The sequence below is a fragment of the Thermobia domestica genome, chromosome 2 (assembly GCF_964235325.1).
Source record: "Thermobia domestica chromosome 2, izTheDome1.hap1.1, whole genome shotgun sequence".
Classification (NCBI taxonomy): Eukaryota; Metazoa; Arthropoda; class Insecta; order Zygentoma; family Lepismatidae; genus Thermobia; species Thermobia domestica.
Window position 1 is genome coordinate 46,712,086 of NC_137455.1, and position 22,103 is coordinate 46,734,188.

The 22,103-nt window shown below is 36.2% G+C and overlaps 5 non-coding genes across 5 annotated transcripts; 2 read left to right on the plus strand and 3 right to left on the minus strand.

The window, feature by feature from the left end:
- Nucleotides 1-7,515: 7,515 nt before the first annotated feature.
- On the minus strand, nt 7,516-7,587 carry TRNAP-UGG (transfer RNA proline (anticodon UGG)). The gene has a single exon. It is a non-coding gene; the product is annotated as a tRNA-Pro (tRNA).
- A 1,179-nt stretch (nt 7,588-8,766) lies between these two features.
- TRNAP-UGG (transfer RNA proline (anticodon UGG)) lies at nt 8,767-8,838 on the minus strand. Its single transcript has one exon. It is a non-coding gene; the product is annotated as a tRNA-Pro (tRNA).
- Nucleotides 8,839-12,225: 3,387 nt separating this feature from the next.
- Nucleotides 12,226-12,297, plus strand: TRNAP-UGG (transfer RNA proline (anticodon UGG)). Its single transcript has one exon. It is a non-coding gene; the product is annotated as a tRNA-Pro (tRNA).
- Nucleotides 12,298-14,446: 2,149 nt separating this feature from the next.
- On the plus strand, nt 14,447-14,518 carry TRNAP-UGG (transfer RNA proline (anticodon UGG)). The gene has a single exon. It is a non-coding gene; the product is annotated as a tRNA-Pro (tRNA).
- Nucleotides 14,519-19,693: 5,175 nt separating this feature from the next.
- Nucleotides 19,694-19,765, minus strand: TRNAP-AGG (transfer RNA proline (anticodon AGG)). The gene has a single exon. It is a non-coding gene; the product is annotated as a tRNA-Pro (tRNA).
- Nucleotides 19,766-22,103: the final 2,338 nt, after the last annotated feature.

Sequence of the window (22,103 nt, forward strand, 5' to 3'; positions counted from 1 at the left end):
AGAAGTTGCATTTCAAGGTACAGAACGTTGACTGCGAACATCAGCTAACTGTAGTAAAGCACACTGGGGCTGTCCAGGAAGCGATCGCCTTCATCCTCCACTGAAACTATTTGTTTAATAAATATATATTCAAAAAATAGGCAGTCAGGAATGTAAGACAAAGAGGATCTAGAACTCTACTACGGATTCCATAAATAGTGCATAAACAATTTTTGGTGTTCCTTGGTGTCTATCATTGGTCCCTGTTTGAAATCAAGTACCTACGGGAGCTTGTATGGACGTCATGTAGATTGATTAAATCCTTAGTTCATCCGAAAGTGAAAAAAAAAATGTACTAAAGAATTCTTCCCATGCATGTCTCCGATCGCCAAGTACAGTACACATATGCAACGCGACTGATAAAAAGGCCATCGACGCAAGAAATGGTTGTCGTGCTAAAAGCTTAACGACTCCAAAAAGACACGTGTTAGCTATGACTCAATTTTTAAATAAGTCAAAACAAGAATTAAAAAAAGGAAGAAAAAGTCTACATACGGAGTAGTAGTAGTAGTAGCAGTAGCAGCAGCAGCACTGATCCATTACAAACTTACGTTTTTGGCATGCAAAACCCATAAATCAATTAATTTCTAAGCAGGCAGCATCCGAACCAGACAAATAGGCAACAAACACTTCATGGCAGCAAATTTAGTAGAAGGAAGATAGTATTGACTTTCACTTGTTATTTCTGCATCCAAATACTACTGTATTTAGAGTATGACCGATTTTATAAGATTTCTTTTAACGTTTCTGTACTCACAATAGTATAATGTATACTTTACTACTACTACTACTACTACTACTACTACTACTAATAATAATAATAATAATAATAATAATAATAATAATAATAATAATAATAATAATTTAATCATTCAGTCAATGATACCAACTTAAATTATACCAAGAGTTAAAGGTGCCGATCCTGTGGGACCCGGGCCCTCAATTCTCATGTGAGCCCCATGTATTTTTATGAATATATATATTTTGTATGTATTTTTATTACTATATGTATTTTTATGAATATACAATATTTGGCATAATTTGAATTCAATTTATCTTAAAATCTTCATATATGTCTTCTTAGACCCTTGTCTGCAACCAAACACATATCTGAATGGGTCCCGCCAAAGTTACAGAGAAATCGGCGCACTTGCCACGCGTATGTCAGAAACAAAATAATGATAAAAGTAGTGAAGTGAATACTCAGAAACAATAATATTTTGAAAACAGGTTTCAGCCTACAAGCCTACAACGAATGCAAATGAGGCTGAACAATGTATAGTTAAAAAATTAGTTGATTTTTTAAAAACTAAACTACCGTAAACTCTATTTACGGTTCGCTATCTAAACAAAAACAGTTTATTACTTTACAGTTTACTCCACCTTCACCTTCATAGGTCCAAAAACTGACTACCTTTTTTCACAATTGGAAACAAATTTTTGTGCTACTTTTTAAAATCCACTTTACCTAACATTGTTTTGTGAACGTAGCAAACTGCTACATGGTGGGCCTCTTCTGGATCATAGTTGACCTAAGATACTTGAAATATTGGGGAAGTGGGGGACGAAAACCGTTTTACAAATATTGGGGGATACGTCCCCGGTGTCCCCGGTGATATTGACTGACGCCCGTGAATATATACTCAACTTTGACAATTAGCATCTTCAATTAATTCAACAACATCAAGTAATTTTAATAGTTAGAAATATAATCATAATAATGACTACCCACCAATAATTTTCCCCTCTACTTCAATGACCTCTTTGGAAAACAAACTTTTAAATAAAGCCCGATCTTCTATCTGGAACAAGTTTTACATTTCAAGTAACTGCAAAGACGTAGGGAAAAAAGGAAAGCTATCTCATTAAATAAATATATAAATAAATAATAAATAAAGCGATTTGCAAATGACTACAAAAAGGTAATCTTATTACGTGTAAATTTTAATGATTTTATGGATCGTGCTCAGATCTTTCACATTCGTCTCCTCTAGTGATGGTGATTGAAATCAGTGGTGATTTGAAGAAATTTCTCCCCGGGAAACTTTCAATATGCGGGAAGGGCAAAAAAAAATAAATAAATAAATAAAAAATAAATAAATAAAAATAAAAAAATAAATAAATAAAATAAAATACGTAGAACGGCGAAAAATACTCGTAATTTTCATTAAGTACGATCGGAAATATGTCTCACCAGAAGGACTTCGTAGCTCCGGGGAAATTTTCCCTCCGGACTATCCTCTGAAATCGCCACTGCTTTACAAATAAAATGAAATCTTTCAGTTTTACGTCCCACGATTATGCCGGCTAGGCTAAGGGAGACGGTGATGATGAGAAATGTATGAAATGAATAAAGCGGGTGGAAACAGGAGAACCCCGAGAAAACCCATGCGCACGGTGTTTGTCCATCACAAAGTTCACTTGGCGCGAGCTAGGATCGAACTTGGGACCCGTCGCACCAGAGGTGGGATCTCTACCAGTGAGCCACCGCGGCCCCATCACTGCTTTAGAGTTGTCTTGGGCGACGTGATCACACCAAAGCCAGGATTGCATTTTCATATGCCAAAATATCCCTTCAGTATAAGCCCATCTCACTATAAGCCCAGTAAATCAGAGTTGTTCACAATTTCCGTTTATGTATAAATGTAAAGGCAGTCTTTTGCATTGCTACTATCGCGGATTGGCTTTACTTGGTTATTTTTGAGGTTTTTTTTTTTTTTTTAAAGAAAACTGAATAGACCAGATCCTATTATCTAGCCCTCTCATCTTACAATGCTTAAAACGTTTTAAATTAGGGCAGTTCGTCATTAACTGATTCTTCCTCTTTTCCTTTCTCACAACAAACATGACTTACTTCCACGCATTCCAATTTACTGTGGCATTTAATTCGCCCATGACACAGAAAGGAAGAGAGGTCTGTAGTGCCTTGAAGAAAATGATAACGTTACAACCGTGGCTCGCTTATCAATGCTTATCACGAACACTGATGCCATGATATCTGTAATTTTTTCTTCAACATTACTGTGTGCAAAAAAAACGAAGCCATCGTTTCTAATCTCATCATATGGCATGATCTATGAATTGAGGCTGATAAAATAACAGCTGACTGTAATTATTGGCTCTGAACACTTGTCACAATATTTGTTTACGTATCTTGCAAATTTAGTGACAAGCGTTTTCCTTGAATTTTGATCCAGTTTTCAGTTAAAATTTACTTAGTTGATAGGATGACAGAAATCAACGATTTATGTTCTACTTTTTACATTTTAATTTGTGATTATAATATGTATAGACCTATATGGTATGTTTGAACTTCAATGCCACGGCAGACTAACGGGTGTGTCGCGCAATTTTAGAATTTTAAGATAAATTTTAAGATAAATATATAGTACAAGTTGGGGTTCGCAGCGGTTCTAGTATTTAAAACGTCCTTTGAGGGTTAGTTGTGAGGTGTTGTTTATGCCGACTTCATTTATTCGCCCTAGTTTGAAGCAATTTACAATCTATGATTAAAGTGGAGCAGAAATCTCTACTAAGGCCTGGAGTATACAGACACTAGAAACGCGACGTTAGCAACTCAGCGTTAAAGCCGATTGATTGAGGCAATGACCATACCACTTGAGGGGCAATCCAAATTAAATCGACCAATGATGGTTGCTGACAAAATTTAGTTTTTTATTAATTTTTTTTTACCTAAGTTTGTACCACATTTAGGGAGTTCAAAACGGGTATTCATTTATATTTTAGCCGCGCAGCTTTTGTCGTAGCGGCCATTTTGTATAGACGTCTGAGCACATTTTTGAACTTTTTAGTATATTCCGTTAAACGTTGTAACTTTTTAGGTTTTAAAGATAATGAGTTCAAATCAAAACCATATGAAAGATAATGAAATGGACAATATTCTATGTTCTCTGCACATTGAGATGTGCTTCAGAACGTCGAGAGAAGAAGCTGTTAACATCGTGGTTGGAAACGTAGAAATTGCAATTTTGGAATGTATATTTTGAAACGAAATAAATTAGACTCACCTTCAATTCTTTGTCTACATAGAGACCAGATAATAGACAACGTCCCAAATAAGTTTCAGATCTGAGAACTATATACTTGATTTTTTTGAAATTTTTGAACATTGCGAATTTTCGAAAATCGTGTATTTTTACCATCAAATATCTCAGGGAGGACAAAGGTGAAAAATCTCAAATTTGCACAAAATAGACGATAGTTGTGCAGTAACAAATGAGTGATATTGCATCACTGAGACGCGAGCAATTTCTGAATTATAAGGGTTTTCTTCACTGGGACTTAATATCATGAAGCGCCATTGGACTGAATATAAACTTTGTAGTAAAAGTCAAAATAACACGAAAGTAATGTTAAACGGGTAAAGTGTGCATAACTTATGAATCATATCTTGTACAAAAAACGAAAGTCGTCTGTTATTTCTTTCCTACCTATAGCGCTGCTGTTACGACACCAGTGAGGTAAATAGTTGACTAAATTGTGTACAGAGTTCGGCACTGATATTGAAACTACGACCTGTAGGAGTTGAGAACTCTGTGGGTGTGAGTTTCAGGCGAACCTTAGTGATTGGCATCCACACTTTGTCATTTATACATAGTTTAAAAGAGGTTCTTGAGCCATGGGGATGGAAAGTGTAAATAAAAAGATCGTTATTTTCTTGATTGATGTCTTCAATTCCTCAATCCACTATTCCTGTCATAAATCCAGACTACGGTATCATTAGGTGCAAATGACAACATGCTATGTCCTGGAAGTACTGAAGTACTGCAATCAGTAAATTCATCTGAATGTGAGTATTCATAACATCTGATTTGTGTTTTCATCAGAGGTACAAGTCTATGATCTGATCTGGTATTAATAATGCTTTTACAAATAGCAAATTTCGAATTTCTTGCTGTTTGACTGCACTTCTTCTGATGAAACATAGATAAATTGTATACCTGAGATATTATATCCACACAAAACCTGCACATCTGTTCGGTTTTCAAAATCGTGAATTTCACTTCACTGCAACAACTTATAACTCAGAAACTATTCAAGTCTCAGTGATGCAATTTTACTCATTTGTTTCTGCACAACTATCGTCTATTTTGTGCAAATTTGGGATTTTTCACTTCTGTTCTCCCTGAGATTTGATGGTGAAAATACACAATTTTCGAAAATTCGCAAAGTTTAAAAATCTCCAAGGTTGTTTACTATTTAGTCTCAATGTGGACAAAGAATTGAAGGCGAGTCTAATTTATTTCGTTTCAAAATGTACATTCTAAATTACCATTTCTAGGTTTCCAACCTCAATGTTCAGAGCTTCTTTGTTGTCCATTCCATTATCTTTCATCTGGTTTTGGATTGAACTCATTATCTTTAAAACCTAAACAATTACAGTGTTTAACAGAATCCTCTGAAAAGTGCAAAATACGCTCAGGCGCCTATACAAAATGGCCGCCACAAACAAACCTGGGCGGCAAAAAAAAAAAAAAAAAAATGAATACCGGTTTCCAACTCCCTAAATGGGGGGAGCCTCGTGTTTAACCCATATTTTAGGCCGTCTGTATTGTACATATACTCTTAACATTTTTCTTCTTTGATGAATAGTTCGCGAGATATTAGCGTGTAACACTGAATTATATCTGAATGTGGAACTATTTTCAGCGGCCATTTTGAAACAGGCTTGCCCGAAATCAAAACAAATTTTGTATATAATTGAAAATAGGCCTATTTTAAGCTATTGTAAACAGACTTTCACATATCGTGCATACGCTATGCATTTAGTGTATGTATAGTCCGAAAAAATCACGCCCAATTTTCCGCGTTGCTAACGCCGGGTTAATAGTGTTCGTATAGTCCAGACCTAAAGAATTTAAACCTATGAGTCTACACACGTGTTAGACTACGGGAACCCCATTACGTATCGGTTTGTGTCGACGTAACGATAAATATGTGTTTTCGTTTGCGATAGTCGATGTATTGATTTTATGTTTTACGATCATTTATTCTCCGCAGCTTTTTTTTTTTTTTTTTTTAAGCTCACCATTACAATTAACGAATATTTTACGTTGCGTTACGATTGCAAATTTTGTGAAGGCACTCGTGCAAATTTTGCGTAATAAGGCCCGGGTAACTCGATTAGGAAAGAATAACGCTTTGATATATCTTACTTATATACAATTCTGCGCTAGGTATAAATTACATTTCCCTATAAATCATACAAAAAAATAGTAAAAATATATACAGTAAAACCTGTCTTCAGCGGACCCCTTATTAAATGGAAATATTTCTCGGTCCCATGAAATTGGGAATGAATCAAGTGTTAAATTCCGTTTGTTAAGCCGAAACTGTCTGACATGGACAACGGAAATCAAAATAAACATTTCAAAAGAAAATTTCAAGTTCTGGAAAGGGGCATTTAAAGACTTTCCAGATATCCTATTAGAGCGCAGGAATATAAAATACACTACGTTGTCAGCGAAATAGACACTGATGTGCAAACCGAAAGAGAGACAATGGATATTATATACCTAATTGAGAATTATACGGGAAGTCTGAAAAGAGGAAATAAGTTGAAGGAAGAAGAGAATATTGTCATTGAGTTGGAAGAAGAATGTAGGCAAAAGACTTATCAAGATGCTGTCAACAGTTTGAAGGAACTGCAACAATTTGCCTTACGTTGAAATGACGTTGATATAGTTAGTGTAGTTTCTGAGAAAGTGTCTGTGAAAAGTCGAGCAGTCAAGCAGTAACCTATACGGAAATCCCTCCGTGACTACTATAAAATAGTTACTTTCACTTCATTGTAACGTTTTAGAGTATTAACTCGTAGAAGAAATATTATAATGTAAATTAAATCAAGCGCGTAATATCTCAGTATGTCCATTATATGCATATACATAGGTTGGATAAAAAAGGTGGTAACACTGATCTCCGTCAGAATGTTGTCACACACAGCATTATAAGATTTCCATATGTGATAGGAAATGTGAGGCGATGAAGTGTGGCGAGTGGTAACGACTGTGTGTTATTCAGTCAAAAGCAGCAATACCGTAAAGCTGGGGAGGAAAATGTAAGCGCCAAAACAATGGATTTCAGAAAGATAAACTACGTACGTAGGTCAAGGTCAAGGTCATTGAAGCACAACAATGTTCTCAGGAACTGAACTTCTTGACCGCCTTTTCGCCAAAACCACTTCACAGTAAGCACTCTACGACACAAAAGCCATCTGCGAGGCAACGACAAAGATTGACGTGTTGACAATGTACGACATCTTCCACACGAGCAGAAGGTGATAGAGAAGGAAGGCTCTTACATTGAACGAATGTAACAGGTATTATTCTGTGCATAAAGCTAGGTACGAATTAAAACAATGTTGCCACTACTGTTTATCAAGCTATTGTATATGTTTACGCCTGATGTATTTAATACGACCGGAGGCTGAATCGCAAATAATTAAAATTTTGTAACGGGCTCGTCCGGGATTTGAACCCGGGACCTCTCGCACCCAAAGCGAGAATCATACCCCTAGACCAACGAGCCGTTGTTGAATATGAACTTTCATCAAAGAAAATATTAGAATCATGCTGTATCGTTCAGCATGTTTACTATATCAAGGTAGTTTGTATGTATCCATTTTAACTATGAAAATAAAGTACAGAACTTTCCTGTAGCATCTGATATTTTTTTCTTCTCTCCTTTTCTTTATTGTCAGTTGTAAAAATAGAAGTTAACATTAATACTAATTCATTTTCAGGATTAGGCCTCCAGCATAGGAGACCCGGTGCAATTCCTAGCGGGAGCTGATGTAGTCTAGATCCCACGTTAAACTATAGGTCCATGTTTCATATAGCCTCGGTGCTGAAGGGAACGCTAAACTCCGGACTGATTCAAGGAAGAGACCTTCTTCACTGGTTTAGTAGCTAGCGTTTATGCCTTTGAAGCTCGAGATTTCATGTTTGATTTCCGGTGGGAGAGCATCGAATGCAAAATTCCATTTTAAACTGCAAGTATTGTCATATATAACCTTGCTATAGACAGAGAACAAAATAATTGATTTTAGGAGGAAGAAGGTCCACGTTAACATTAATTTGATTTCAGGAGGACAAATCGTGATCCTAATGTCATTGATATGTTTGCTGACTTATAAGGACAATTTTGTATAAGATAAGTGAACTTTTTTGAAGAACAAAATAAGGAATCTGTTTTGTTTGACAAGTTCATACTACGTATATCTACCGTAAGAGTTGGTGGTCTTTCACTAAAGAATATAGACATAGAACTCTGAGGTGAAAGGAGGAGGGGGTATAGTTAGGAGGAACAGTGAGCAAACAGTATATAATTTGATATAACTTTAGCGCTGGAGAAGCATGTTAAACTGAAATGAATTATAAATTAATTCTGTTTTTCTACCTGTATTTCCATCGTCCAAGCTAATATTGAACAGGTTCCGAATATTATTGAAATGTAATGAAATCTTCCAATTTTACGTCCCATGATTGACGTGCTGACAGTGTACAAGACCTTCCACACGTGCAGAAGGTGATAGAGAAGGAAGGCGATTACATTGAACGTATGTAACAGGTATTATTCTGTGCATAAAGTCAGGTACGAATTAAAACAATGTTGCCACTACTTTTTATCAAGCTCTTGTATATGTTTACGCCCGGATGTATTTAATACGACCAGATGCTGAAACGCATATAATTAAAATTTGATGAGGGGCTCGTCCGGGATTTGAACCCGGGACCTCTCGCACCCAAAGCGAGAATCATACCCCTAGACCAACGAGCCGTTATTGAATACTAACTTTCATCAAAGAAAGTATTAAGAATCCTTTGGCCGGTTAGGTTAAAGGAGACTGTGATGATAAAAATGAATGAAATGATGGAATGAACGGTGGGAGGAAACGGGAGAACCTCGAGAAAACCTACACGAAGTAGGGTCGATCGAGAGTCCCCACACACCAGAGGTGAACCCTCTACCACTGAGCCGCCGCGGTTCCCCGGAAATTATTAAATAAATCAATCGTTTGGAATCGATTTAACATTCAACTTTTAAAGTCTGGGAATCAACCTAATGGCACTACATTATTCGTGGAAAAGAAAAATAAATTGATGTATTGTTCCAGGAATAAACTGGTGACTTTTCTGTAGAGCTGTTTGAAGAGCAAGCTTTTTGAGTCATAGATATTGTGACTTAATTTTATAAGTGAAGTAATATTTAGTCTAATCTTTTTGTGTGGGTACATTGCATCTTTTAATACCTTAAGATATTTTGGGTTTTGAAGTACAACACTTATTGATCACATAAATCAGGGGTCTTTAATGTGTGGCACGCAGAACCTTCCCGCACACCTTTGAAAATTAAGTACTAAACATGTACGAGTAATGACAATTCATTCTGCATTCGAGAGAAGGATGACCAATAAGAAACGTTGAAATAGGATTAGACAATCAAAATGTCTGAAACAATTCCTGAATATTCCTAAAGTGGCTCTTATGTCATTACTTTTATAACTTCTGTTTACTCTGCTTCTAAATACCGCAATATGCCTTAATGACTCGCGAGCGTTATTGAAATCGTTAATATGGCCCGCAATGTCTGACGCGTTGAAAATACATCGCATAAATTACTATTCACTCGTACTGATAAAAAAAGATTGTTAGAAAGTGAACATAAGTATATCTTATTCTTTATCTAAACTTATTTATAAACCTGCAAATATGCCAAGTGTGAATATCTACGTATTTAATCTAGGATGTAGGAAATCATCTGAGCAGACTGAGGAAGGGGACGGAAATAGTTCAAGAACTATTGTAAGAAATTCGGGAAAAGAAGAGTATTATTATGATTAAAAAGAAGAAGAAGAAACGAAACTTGTTAGGATTTCTTTTGTTATGGAAGAGCTGTAATATTATTCGTTAATTTATAGATTACAGGAGAAAAATAATGAAATGATGAACTGAGCTTGATTTGAGGCAAGCCATATCTTCCAACGGTATCAAAATCCGTCTAATGATTAAGTTAACGCCCATTCAGTTAAGAAAAAAAAATTAAGAATATTTGTCCTTTTGTTCTATAACTGTCCAAACGGCAACTAAAAGTACTTATTATTATTTTGTGATAAGAGTGCTAAAATACAATTTATTTGTAGAGGTGATCAAGTTATAGCACTGAGAGAGAAGACCGAATAATGTTGCTTCCTGACGATAGATTGTCTGCGTAAGAACAGAAAACAAACCAAGAAAATTCGTTTGTGTTGTTGCGGAATGCAAAAGTGGTCTGGACAACGAAACTGGCAGACTGGAGAGCGACGTGGCTTTTGTCAGAACCCTGTTTGGTGTAAAACTCATTTTATCACTGGGGTCCTCGGCTTTATTTGTTCACGAGTAGCATTTTTCTGAGACAAAGTATTTACAGTTGATAAATACTATGGTTTCTTCGCTTAGATTCACAAAATAAATATCCAGGTAAATGAACTTTATTTCTTTTATTTTCTTTATTTTTATGTCTTTAGAATTATCAATGCTAGCTGAAATTCCCGCTCTTCACACACAAGAATATGTTTATGGGAAATATTTGAAAGGTATATTTGAACACTCTTCCCACCTTAGAATACACATTCCAATAAAAGTAACATGATAAAGAACAGTCCTAATTCCAAAAATTAATTTCAAACACTTCAACTGTTACTTCGTGATAATGACACAGAAAACGTTGAAAATATTATAAAAATTGCCTCCTTAAAGGCGCAATTTACGAGAATGTGATCACTTACTTTTAAGTAATAAATTTGTAAACTAAATTTTATCTTCCTAACATGAGGGAGTCGTTTGGTACTTTTTTGCGCAGCAGGAATCCATCTCTTTAAAAATGCAATTTCCGCAAATTTGTGTAGAGGAATCCAGTTTTTCCTAATAAGGAGTTTCTACATCAATTTTCAACTGTCTAACACAAGGGGATCGTGTGAGACACTATTTTTTGGTGTATATTTGAACCCCTCTCCGAATTCTGTAGGATAAGCAATTTAGAGAAAGTGGCATGATAAAAACCATGGATAGTGCCAACCATGTTCGAAAATACATTTCAAACGGCTCATCTATTTTGTAGAATTGAATTTGAGAAACAGTTAGAAATTCCCTCTTCTTCCACCCTTAAAAGTGGAATTTCCGACGACGCTGGGACACGTATTCACTTTTTTAAATGAGGCGTTTATATGAGGGTTTCATTCGTCTAACTTGAGGGGTTTCTGAGATACTTTATTTTTGCATAAATTTTAATCCCTCCCTCCCGCCTTAAGGTAGACACAAATATACACACAAATAAAAATAACATAAGAGTGCAGTTCAAAGTAAGTATGGTAAAATCAGATAATCTCGTGATAAATTAACAATTTTATTTATTTTCCGGGAGTAACGTAGATAATATTGTGTATTTTGAATCTAAACTAATTCTTGAGTACATGGAGGATGATTTAAAGCAAGGATGCAAATAAGCAACAAAATTTTACTAGCCCAAGATAAAAGATACTAGCCCATAACTCACAATAGAAATAATTTACTTACTTTCAGTGTGAAATTAAATACTCGCCTGCACCGATAAACCACTCGCCCCGGGCCAGTGGTTATTTGCATCCCTGATTTAAAGATATTTAAAAAGTTAAATGTACAGTATAAAATTTATGCTCAGATTTTTTTTTTATTTTTATTTTTTTTTAACTTTCATGTAGAAATTATGGAGATCCTTCCGTATTAAAAGAGATTCTCGAGGTTTGTGATATAACAATATTTAACCAATATTTATTATTGGAGCATACTGTGTGATGCGATGAAACGTTGATAAATGTTCTTAATTACGTTCAGACAGTCGCTTTGTCAATTTATAGTTTTTATACTCTGAATTATGTAACACTAAAGCAGAGTTTGAGAACTTTGCCCACGAGGTTCATAAAAGTTCATGTCTCGAATTTTAAAATTTACTTTTCGTCTCGACTTTCATTTTTGTATCGAAACTTATCGTCTCGTGGACAACATTAACTACAAGGGGAAACCTGTATGCATTGATGAAGTGAAAGACTTTTAGAATTTGCCAGCAGTAGCAGAGAGCGCTGACAACTTTCACTTTATCCAAATATATTATGTTATTGATTCTATTATACGTGTTGCAGTAGACCAAGGTGGCTCGTTGGTCTAGGGGTATGATTCTCGCTTTGGGTGCGAGAGGTCCCGGGTTCAAATCCCGGACGAGCCCTTCTTTTTTTTAATATTCTCCATATATTAAATACGTAATTCAGCAAACAGTTGGGAAACTTCGTATCATAAGAACAAAATGGAAATACCTTTATTGTTAACTACTGGTTGGACATGTTTCGGCATTATATCAGTTCCGGCACTTGATTCCATATAATTTTTATACATGTGAGTATAATGTATCCATTCTCCTTGATGCTGCGCGACCTCCAACCTGAAACAGTCTTCTTTCAATTCTGGTTACGATAGGAACTGATTCAACCTTTCAAAATGTCTTCAAAAATAGTGATGGAATGCCACTCATCTTTGGTTTAGATAACCGTATTTTAAATGTGTTTGACTAGCGGAAATCTATCTAGCATATATACTGAATAAACTCGGTATATCAACCTGTCCCAAATGTCTATATTAACTACAGAAATAATGACAATAAACAATTTTCGAAAAATACATTTGATAATACCTATATGACATAGATAGGTAGTTATTTTCACTTCACTTAAATATTACATCTTGGAATACTTTTATAGAATATTATGTATGAAATACTACAGAATAAATTGGAACCTGGAAGCGTTACTCTAGTAAAGTTGGCTTAACTTAAAACGTACAAAAGATTAATGATTTTCAAATAAACGTATCTAATTCTTTTTATTTAATTCTATAAATGAACCCCCTCCCACTGGAAGCCTTATAGCAAATTTTCGCTCGATCCAAATCGCTTCACTTCAGCTGATGTGAATGTAATAACCGTCAGTGAGTCTACTGCTGCAAGACTTAAAAAAACTAACTCTATGGCCTATGGAACCCGGAGGTTCAATGCCGCGCACACGAAAGCTCTCCACTGAGTTCTATCCTTAGCTAACTGGATCCAGTTTCTACTTTGTATTCCTATCTCTGCGAGATCCATCTTACTATTGTCCTCCCATCTGCTTCTAGGTCTTCCTAATGGTCGTTTTCCGATTGGTTTTCCAGTCATTCTTCCATCCTAGCTACATGACCTGCCCACCTAAGCCTCCTAGACTTGATGATCCTAACAATGTTTGGTAAACCGTATAAATTATGTAGTTCCTCGTTATTTCTAAATGGAAAACTTCTGACACGCATGAGAACTGGGATTTGCACTGAACTTGAGCCATAAATTTGAAAATATCAACATTTCTCGAATTTTTCCTGAGACCAAGGATCGTTCCGAGAGAGTTTGATAGGGTCAAGTTCTCAATATTAACGTGCCGATACGGGAGAGGATTAATCAAACTAAATGACATGGGATGGTGTAGTAAAAGATATTAGACTGACAAACTGGAAGAGATGAGAAATTAAGCAAACAATGTTTAATGAACATAGGTAGAAAATTGCACCATTTCCACATGAGAGGTGAAAAAGCTGTGAAGGCTCTGGTATAATTTCGAATATCTCATGAACGCGGAAATATAACACTGGGAGGTTCAAAAAGTGCATTAAAAAAGAAAAAAGAAAGTCGCACTCGACTAATACAGGTGGGAGCGAAGCGCTCTCCGGGCAACGGGGATCCCTAGTGCATACATACATACCATCTGAGGATCATTGGACGGCAATTGCTCCGTTTCCATTTGTACACCATTGCACTTGTCGGTTGTGATTTTCTGGGTAATTACTGTAGGTGCGACTTGACCCGACAGTGATATATTTCCGAATTCATGAGCTGCATTATATAAGCAAGCTCCTTCGCCGCTTTTTCAACGTCTCTCATGTCAAAACGAGACCCATCGCTTCCTTCAGTTTGTTGTTGAATTATCTTAGTACACTATGAAACGAATACTAGCTATTGATATCACATTTTCTTTTTATATGAATTTCTTCAATTATGAAAGGAATTCATCATAAAACAAATTATTCTTGATTTTTCTTGATAACGTTATTATTATTATTATTATTATTATTATTATTATTATTATTATTATTATTATTATTATTATTATTATTTATCAAAGCTATGACCTGAGTCAGCTACTTGCAACGAGGTGGCAGAGACGGAAAGACAGAGTATCGATGAAGTGAAAGGCTTTTAGAATTTGCCAGCAGAGAGCGCTGACAACTTTCACTTTATGCAAACATGTTTTTATTCTAGGTTACATCTGTAATAGGTGTTGAAACACATTATACATGTCGGCTCGTTGGTCTAGGGGTATGATTCTCGCTTTGGGTGCGAGAGGTCCCGGGTTCAAATCCCGGACGAGCCCGACTTTTATACATATTCTTCATATTTTTAACACGTAATGCAGCACCAAGTTGAAAAACTTCGTTATCATAAAAATAAAATGAAAATACATTTATTGTTAACTGCTGGTTGGACATGTTCCTATTACACTTTTTATTTTATTCATTTTAATATTTCGTAGTATTTTCTTGGATTGCTAATGTTCATTCGTGCGAGGAGAACCTGGTTGGATTCCTGGTGGGAATACTCGGTAATTAAAGTGTATGACCAGCGATTCTGAGATTTTTCCTCATTCACACCGGACAAATGTCGGGACGGCATTTAACATACAAACACCAGGCCGCGTCTCAGCATAGTTTGATCGCCAATGGACGTCATCCCTTATACGTGGCGGTCTTAAAAGTCATACTTGCCGAATGCCCAGAAGTATATTTAATTTCTATTTCTTAACAAACGTTAATGTGTTTGTTTGTTTGTTTGTTGGAGTTCAGCGTCCTTTTTCAACACCGAGGTTACACGGGACATGAACCTACAGTTTAAGGTCGAACTTAAACCACCATAATACGTACCGTACAAATTTTAATGCTCCCTCGAAAGGAATCGAAAAGGGCCACACGCACCAAATGCAAGAATATAGTGAAATTGTTAACTGTACTCTTCCTGTAAACGCTTATAAAAGTAAAGGCCATGAAAAAAAAAAAAAAATCGTAACATGCGTACTCTGCAGCATACTACGACTAATTCAACTTTTACGTACAGAACAAACTATTCCTTTACTAATCGGGGAGGAAAAGAAAAGAAAACACATAAAGTTCAATGACATTAACGGTAATTCGTGTGAAAAACGAGTAATAATCATTTTTCACTTTACATTGGATGAAGTATTATGCACTGCAATAGCCTATAATTAATCTGTGAAGAGGAATGGTGAATATTAAATTTTCTGCAGATGTCGTGGTATTTTTGCTGCTGATATCAACCTTCGTGCATTAAACTCAGTCCTCTTAAACAAAGTTTTTACTTAGAAAACTGTCGTCATAACAACAATTAAGGTGAATATAAACGCTAACTGAAACTCGTAATCAAAGTTCATTTCTCTTCAATTAAAAAAAAAGAAAGAAAAGAAAACGTATAATTTCACGTAAAATAGTTATTTGACGATCACTATGTAATGTTCAGTAATTCAAAATGTGTACTACAGTTAAAGGAAGTGATTTCAGAAGTTGACGTTAAAAACAATTGGATATTATTATTCTCTTATCTTCAACAATGATTAATATTACGAGTATGTGTGCCACAGTTAGGCATATGTGCGTCACAGTTAAAAGGAATGAAATGAAATGAAATCTTTAAGTTTTACGTCCCACGGTTATGCCGGTTAGGCTAAAGGAGACGGTGATGATGAGAGATGAGTGAAATGGTGGAATGAAGAAAGTGCGAGGAAACGGGAGAACCCCGAGAAAACTCACGAGCACGGTGTTTGTCCACCACAGAGTCCACACGGCGCGAGCTGGGATCGAACGAGGGACCCCAAGCACCGGAGGTGAACGCTCTACCACTGAGCCACCGCGCCGCCCCACAGTTAAAAGGAATACAACAATATATATGTAGTTAAAGTGAGGGGGAATGCGGGGGGACGTCGTACCCTCACTTTCAAAAGATATCTATGGCGTACCTCCGCTTTCTTAAAAAAAATATACAATGGACAAAGATAGGCATACAGAACGGCGTGATTTCATCTGTCCCCCTACCTTTTCAGATCCACTTTTACCCTTATATATATATATATATATATATATATATATATATATATATATATATATATATATATATATATATATATATATATATGAAAGGGTAAGGTATATATATACAGAATATCTCAAAAGTCCCCTAACATAAGGTAGTTCTGTTATTGTCAGAGTTACAACAAAATGTAAGAGGCAAAACTTTCTGGGCTGTTGCATTTTCATTTAACTTTGGGAGCATAAAGAAAATGAAATGAAATGAGATCTTTAAGTTTTACGTTCCACGGTTATGCCGGTTAGCTTAAGGAGACGGTGACTATGAGAGATGAGTGAAAGGGTAGAATGAAGAAAGTGGGAGGAAACGGGAGAAAGCTGAGAAAACCCACGTGCACGGTGTTTGTCCACCACGAAGTCCACACGCCGCGAGCTGGGATCGAACCAGGGACCCCAAGCACCGGATGTTTTAAAAAGATTTATAGAGTTCTTGGATAAGTGAATGCTAAGTAAAATCGACGGTGAGAGCCATACTTAATGATCACTTAAAAATTAGAGCTTTGAAATGATAAGCTTACCTTGACGGTTAAATTTGGGCAACTACGTTCGGGCCAGATACACAGGTTTAGACGCTATATATGGCAAATTCGTTCTAGCCTCATTCCATCTCAGCCTCGCCACATCAATCCATCATCCTCACTTGACCTCACACTCACGTCCTTTCGATATTACGCTCACTTGAGCTTACAGTCATACTATGTTGGACCGAAAATTAGCCAATTTTTTTTTTCTAATCTGAATTTCAATTGCAAAAACTTAAACTCCGGCTTCAATTCACGACCTCACAAATGTTAGTTTTTACGACATTTTATTGTATATGCTACTTAACTTTGTACCAATTTTACGTTTTGAATTCTTGCTATTCACACTTAAGCATATATCCATAGATTCCATATCATACTGAGGTCTTGAAAACGTAGATTGTTTTCCAGTTACTATACTCCGCGTCACCCGAATTGGCGTATGGCATCAGCCAATAAGTTCGCAGTGCACTGTTACTAAATCTTCAGAGAGGAATCTCATCATTCATAATTGATTTGGTTCGTATTTGTAGACAATTATGAACACTGTTGCCACAGTCCTAGCTCTGGAGTGGGCTGAAAAATAGTACCAAATTGAAACAAAAAGGGCTGAATTCATTATTTTATACCAGTATAATACATGGCTTCATAGGCGCCGACTTTGGGGGAGGGCAGGACACTTCCCCCCTTCATATTTAAAGGTGAGATCCCCGCCCCACCAATATAATCCAGTCGAGGAAGAATTAACAAAGAGGAGTAAGAATTAATGTCGTAAACTTTGCCGTGCCTTTAACTCAATATTAGAAACAACCATCTTTCGATAAAAAAAGACGTTTTCAAAACGGTGTTTACTAGAGCACTGAAGCTTCAACCAACACTCTGGCAGCACTGATATGACAAGTGAAGATCAATGTGGTGCGCAAACATGCAGTGAAGTTCCCAAATTTTGATCTTGAATTTGCGATCTTGAATTTTGATCTTGAATTCTCCTTTAGGCGAATTTCACTTATAGGTTAGGTCGTGAATTTCGCAGCGGACCGAGATCTGGGGGGGGGAAGGGGACCTTCATCAAGCAGTTGATAGAGAAAATGGCTGAATATGATTATATATTTACTCACTGTTTGAGACCCCCCCCCCCCAATGTTTATTTCAAGCCGGCGTCTATGCATGGCTCAATAACATAAAACTAAAAGAGGTAAGGTTCTAGAACACTCCCCGCCTTCTTCCAAGAATTCAAATCAAGAAAGTGCTCTCTTTAAAAATATCCAAATAGGAGGACCCCGAAGATCCATGGAAGTAGATGAAACTTTTCTCGCACATAGGAAGTATAACAAAGGCTGCAAATTAAAAGAGAAAAAAGTTGTCATCTTCGGTATATTTTGTAAGAAAACCAAACGTGCCTCTATTTCAAAGTGGCTAATAAACCAAAACAGTTATGGCCATATATGAAAAATATATAAAACGAAGAACAAATCAATCATCTTCGAATTCGTGTGTAAACAGTACGTTATAATAAAGTATTAAAACGTAAATTATTGCACCATATTCTCGCTTATCTCACTGCCGAAGGGGGAGAATAGACGTAAGAGGAATATAAGGCAAGTAAACTGACATTTGTAAAAATTGTGAAACCGGCCCAGAGTCCGGTTCTTATTGACACTTTTGAAAATGTGACAAGTATTTGTTAAATGGTGCTGAATTGGGTAGAATTGCACCAACTTTTTCACAAAAGGGGCTGAAAATGCCAGCGTGGTACCAACGGGCCGATGAATGACAAAAAGGGCTGAATTTGGTACAATTGTACAAAGTGTGGCAACACTGATTATGAATGATTAGATTCGTCACTGAAGGTTTGGCAACAGTGCACTGCGAACTTATTGGCTGACGCCGTACGCCAATTCGGGTGACGCGGAGTTCTAGACACATCATATGGTAAAATAAAATCACTATGTTTTCTCACGTCTCACATCACTCTGACAAATCGTGGCATTGAAAGCAGTCCTTGTTCGTTTCGGATTCCGAAATGGGCCAGGAACATAAATTGTGTAAAAGGGAAACCATATTTTTATAACGTAAGACTTAATATTGAATAATGTCCATGAAGAATATGTTTAATTCATTTTGTCTATTAAAGAGGTTGTGGTAAACTTAAAGAATCAAAGCAGTACAGGCGTATAGGCGAAATGATTTTAAAAAGAAATAGAATAATACTTTCCTAATTGCAAAATCCTCACCTTAAGTGGGTGAATGGAAAATAAATTACTACCGTTTTGTTACTATGGGTAGATCTATCTTTGTTCTCTTTGTAGGTAGACTTTTCTTAGAAGTTGTTACACAAATTATTGCCATTCTCTTATCAAAATTAACATTCTCTATCTCTCTTTTAATTTAATTTAATTTTTATTTATTTATTTATTTTTGTGCAAGGATAGTGCTGCCGATGGTATTCTACGTTTTCCATTGCCCATTGTGAGGGGACAAATAGTTTTGCTGCTGACATACCTATTAATTTAATTTATTCAATGTCTTCCACATCGATGGCAGCGTTCTGTAGACAATTTGGGATTGGGAGATATTTTGAGGGTTTGTCAAAATCAGACAAGGTTTTGTAACATGTGTATGTCACACGGTTGCTTGGGTTTTCCGTCGTGATCCCTATCGACAAAATATCCGTTACAGATACTCGTATATAACTAAGTAATACGATTTCGATATGTATGTATTCTATTATAACAGCTCAAAATTTCTTCGGTCTTAGATCATATTATTTACTTATAGGTAAGGGAAAATTTGACTTCTTGAACTCTACCAGCCTACTTAATTTTCAATTATAATTGACCTTGAAGTAACTTGTATTAGCAGAGAAAAATTTATGGGCTCGTCCGGGATTTGAACCCGGGACCTCTCGCACCCTAAGCGAGAATCATACCCCTAGACCAACGAGCCAAGTAACACTTGATTGCTAAGTTATGACTGACAAGGAGAAGCGGCATGTCATCAACACGTGAATGAGAAAGTTATAAAATGGTGATGTTTTCACTTTATCTTAGGAGCATTTTTTTTTAACTCTTTTCTGGATAAGTGGGGAACTTGCACATGCCAATGTAATAGAAGGCACTGATTTAAACTTATATTGGTAGAATGAACTATGCTGCAGATATTTTAAATTTAAATATTCAATAACTGTATGACTCTAATCCATTTCCCTTACAGAGAAATTACTATAGCTATACTTATATAAAGCTTATCAAAGAACTATAAAAACGACAATAAACAAAGCAACACTTATCTCTCTCTAGCATGAGTTTGTAATTTCAGTTCATGCTTCGTATTCATAATTATATCTAATGTTGCAATATGTTTCTTTGATTCAGTTGCATATCTTCGAACTTTCTTAAAGAGAGAAAATTATTATATCAAAACTGAGACGATTTTATTAATTCGAAGCTCACGTTCTTAAATCAGTAATGTGTTTCGCAATGATAATAAACCAGGGGAAATACAAATATTTCTTTCGAGCAACACAAGTGACAGCTAGACACTAAGGAGCGCATTATCATATATATATATATATATATATATATATATATATATATATATATATATATATATATATATATATATATACACTGTTTAATTTAATTTTCAGTTTCACAAGAGAGAGAGAGAGAGATGGAAAGTGGTGTTAGAATGTAGTAAGGACCTTTCAAAAAATAAATAAATAAAATAAAACATGTAGATAACTAAAAGAATTTTTAAACAGAGGAGCATCATGGAATATAGCGCATTACAAAACTGGATATTGTCTTCTTCTAGGTGGGGGCACAAGTGTAAAAAAACTTTTTCAGACCAGCCATCCTGACTTTTCCTCATTCACACCAGGCAAATGCCGGGGTGGTACCCTCTGTACCTAACTTATAGGTCCCGGGCCGCTTTCTTCCTTCCCTTTCTTCGGATAATGTGATTGCCGAAGGACGTAATCCCTTAATACAAGGTGGGTTAACATAGTCATAGAAGCCGATTCAATATATTATTATTATTATTATTATTATTATTATTATTATTATTATTATTATTATTAGTAGTAGTAGTAGTAGTAGTAGTAGTAGTAGATACTTATGCCCCATCCAACCTTTAAGTCCTCAGTACAAGCTGGACTCTTAGCTGCTCGGAGCAAAAGAAAAAAGGAATAAATATAGTAATCTATTCGATAACTATTGCTTTGTTGCAATAGCAATTGAGTCTAGCGGTTCTTGGGAAGAAGGCGGCCTCAAATTTATAAATGAAATCGGCCACCGTCTATCAATTAAATCAGGAGATACTCGAGCAAAATCTTTCGTGATTCAACGCATTAGCATAGCCAACGTGGGAACGTGTCGGCTATTATGGGAACGTTACCCATCGGTAAAGAGCTCTAGAAGAGGTCTTTCTTCTGTGAATGCAGAGCAGGGAGGTTTGGAGTAAAAACAAATCATTGGTGCAACAATTTATGTAACAGCCGATCAAGGAGTATGGAGAGAGCTCACAGTCCATAAGTTTATATGAAAAATTACGGCAGAATGCTGTACCGTACTTCAAGACAGTGACATAACATGACCTGTTGGAACCATTGAAAGCAGATTTAGTATTACCTGCCAAATAGTATGGGAACAAAGGCGTGTATGCGAGCTGTGGTTTCTTGGGAAATATCTCCTATCATGCTGAACGGGTAGCAATTCGAGGAGTCATGTATGTTAGGAAGTAGGAATGGCCACAAAGTTCCGGTTCCGGCGGAACCGGTTCCGCGAGGAACCGGTTCTGTTTTCAGAACCGGTTTCAGGCCTGGATCCGAAGAACCGGTTCCAGACCTGAATCCGAAAAACCGGTTCCGGAACCGGATCCATTGAGACCCGAAAACCGGTTCCATAAATTAAACTATCTTAGTTACTTTTTAGCTTTGTATTTCTTTCGTACTTATCATTCATTTCGCAGAAATTAAAAATACATTTCAAACACCTATGGCTTCCTCACTGTTGAGTGTATTTTTTTTTTCTTTTACAAAATATTTAGTCTGAACAGCTATAACGTAACAGAATAGATGCCAAGCTATGGCCAGTGTCCTTGGCTCCCTTCGCTCTCAGAGGGTGGCCTTTCCCCCCCCCCTTTTTTTTTTTTTTGTAGAAAGTGAACATGAGCCGTCACGAAGGGCAGTGTGTGTGTTTTTTTTAGACAGTCGAAACGTGTGTGGTGGATGTGTCTTGTGTCGAACTATTGTGGTGCAATAAAAACATTCAATGAGAACTTC